Source organism: Otolemur garnettii, unplaced genomic scaffold (genome assembly GCF_000181295.1).
Source record: "Otolemur garnettii isolate 467f Iridium unplaced genomic scaffold, OtoGar3 scaffold00045, whole genome shotgun sequence".
Lineage (NCBI taxonomy): Eukaryota > Metazoa > Chordata > Mammalia > Primates > Galagidae > Otolemur > Otolemur garnettii.
In genome coordinates, this window is record NW_003852440.1 from 4750734 (window position 1) to 4754002 (window position 3269).

Genomic DNA, 3269 nt, shown 5'->3' on the forward strand with positions numbered 1-3269 from the left:
CTGGCGCCTTAGCTGCTTGAGCCACAGGTGCCGAGCCGGATTTGTGTTTATATACATTTTATTTGTATGACTTTATGTTAAACCTCAAATAAATGATTCCTTATGTGATTGGGTTTTTTGTTTGTTTTTTGAGACAAAGTCTCACTTTGTTGCCCTTGGTAGAGTGATGTAGCATCACAGCAACCTCAAACTATTGGGCTTAAGCAATTCTCTTGCCTCAACTTCCCAAGGAGCTGGGACTATAGGCGCCTGCCACAACGTCTAGCTATTTTTTGGTTGTAGTTGTCATGGTTTTTTGGCGGGCCTGGGCTGGGTTCGAACCTGCCAGCTCTGGTGTATGTGGCTGGCACCCTAGCCACTGACCTACAGGTGCTGGGCCCCTTACGTGAGTATTAAAAAATAAAAAATTGGACAGCTCCTGTGGCTCAGTGAGTAGGGCGCTGGGCCCCATACACTGAGGGTGGCGGGTTCCAACCTAGCCCGAGCCAAACTGCAACAAAAAATAGCCTGGCGTTGTGGCGGGTGCCTGTAGTCCCAGCTACTGGGGGTGGGGAACCTCAGGCAAGAGAATTGTCTAAGCCCAGGAGTTGGAGGTTGCTGTGAGCTGTGACGCCATGGCACTCTACCAAGAGCAATAAAGTGAGACTCTGTCTCTAAAAAAATAAAAAATAAATGAATAAAATAAAATAAAATAAAATAGGCTCAGAGCCTGTAGCACAGTGGTTATGGCGCCAGCCACATACACCAATGGTGGTGGGTTTGAACTCGGCCCCGGCCAGCTAAACAACAATGATAAATAACTACAACAAAAAAATAGCCAGGCATTGCGGCAGGTGTCAGTAGTCCCACCTACTTGGGAGGCTGAGGCAAGAGAATCATTTGAACCCAAGAGTCTGAGGTTTCTGTGAGCTGTGATGGCACAGCACCCTACCAAGGGTGACATAGTAAGACTCTGTCTCAAAAAAAGAAAAAATGAAGTGAAATAAAATAAATGCTCTCTTTGGCCGGCTGAGGTGGCTCATGCCTATAATCCCAGCCCTCTGGGAGGCCGGGTGGATTGCCCTTAGCTCACAGGTGAGCAGCTTGAGCAAGAGTGAGGCCCTGTCTCTTTTTTTTTTTTTTTTTTTTTGAGACAGAGCCTCAAGCTGTCCCCCTGGGCAGAGTGCCGTGGCATTACAGCTCACAGCAACCTCCAACTCCTGGGCTCAAGCGAGTCTCCTGCCTCCGCCTCCCAAGTAGCTGGGACCACAGGCGCCCGCCACAACGCCTGGCTATTTTTTGGTTGCAGCCATCATTGTTGTTTGGCGGGTCCGGGCTGGGGATTCGAACCCGCCACCTTAGGTGTACGTGGCTGGCGCCTTAGCCGGTTGAGCTATAGGCGCCGAGCCGAGGCCCTGTCTCTTAAAATAGCCAGGCATAGTGGTGGGCGCCTGTAGACTCAGGTACTCATAAGGCTGAGGCAAGAGGATCACTTGAACCCAAGAGTCAGAGGTTGCTGTGAGCTGTGACGTCACGGCACTCTACCAAGGGTGACAAAGTGAGATTCTGTCTCAAAAAAAAAAAAAAAAGCTCACTTTGTTCTTATTATGTGCCAAGTACTACAGATGCAAAAATGACAAGGTGCCCTGCCTCTAGAATCTTAACCTAGTACAGTAAGTACTCAAGTCCAGGCCAGCACACAATGTAGTTTGAGCTGAAAGCCCAGTGATTGGGCAAAGGTGTTCAGATAATGAGAATTAAGTCCCAAAGCTGACCCTGGGCTAGTAGGGAGGAGGCCTTCTAGGAAGTGTGAATGTCCTGAGTACAGGCTTCAAGATCAGAAAGAACACAGAGTTTTAATGGAATGGCAATAAATCCAGTCATGGCAAGAGAAGGGACAGGTTCCAAAGGTGGGCTGATATCAGACCACAAAGTCCATGTATAATCAGACTACTGAATTTATGCCCCTGAAGGACGTTTGGCAGGCAAGTGACATGGTTGATTTGTATTTTGGAAAGGTAACCCTGGTTTCAGTGTATGAGAGTTTGGAAAAGGAGATTAACCAGGAGGCTACACAAATAGTTATGAAAGATGGTGGCAGCCTGAACTAGGCAAGTGTCTGTGAGAACAAAGGGGACAGATTTTGGGGAACATTTCTAAATCATAAATAACCAATGATCAACAAGAAGGACTGAAGATGATATCAAGATTTTGAAACTGGGTAATGAGTACTCAGGCAGGTATGAGGACAGGAGTGGAAGGGAAGCTCGGGAATTCTGTCTGAGGTTTTGGAGGACAGTATGGCTGTGACATAATGTGGACTTTTCCCTTCCACATCGAAGATTCCTTTCAAACACCTTTGCAGAGTCTCTCTTCTCCCTCTCAGGGGCAAGGCTTCCTTGGTAGTGGAACCAGGGGGCACATTGTGAACATGCTATCTAGAGAAGATCCCAGAAGGCAGCACTTGTCCAGATAATTTCACTGTATACACTTTTTTGGTGGTTGTTGGAGTTTTTTGCCAGGGCCAGGTTTGAACCCACCACCTCTGGTATATGGGGCCGGTGCCCTACTCCTTGAGCCACAGGCAGCACCCGTTATTTATTTATTTGTATACACTTTTGAAGCTCATGTGCACAGATGAAGTTCACAGCAGGTAAATTTAATCAATGAAGTCAGCCACTGCATGCTCACTTTTTCCAACCTGGTTTTCTCACTATAACCAGACAGAACGACATGAGCAAAGTAGTAGGTGTTTCAGAAGGAGAGGAAGGAAATGGTGGCTAACATATCCTCCAGGCATACTGAACCATATATAGTTCTCATTTGTAAGTAACCGACATTTCCAACATTGATACCTCTCTTTCTTTTGATTTTCAGAATACTTTATAGAACTTTCTCAAAATCAGATGGAGTGATAAGTTGTATATAAAAGTTTCACCTTAAGGTTTTAAACTTTTTAACAGAAGTGAAAATACTTGCAGAAAAGAGCACAGATAAACCATGATGAGTCTCACAAAACATGATGAGTCATCCCAAAGGAAGTACACCCGTGTGACCATCACTCTGATCTAGCAGGGCAAGGACAGCACCCCAAAGGCCGCCCCCTCCACACTCCTTTCCACTTACCATACCTTCTAAAGTAATCATTAACCTTTTTTCTTTCTCTCTCTTTCTTTCTTTCTTTCTTTCTTTCTTAGCCTCAAGCTGTTCCCCTGGGTAGAGTGCTGTGGCATCACAGCTCACAGCAACCTCCAACTCCTGGGCTCAAGCGAATCTCCTGCCTCCGCCTC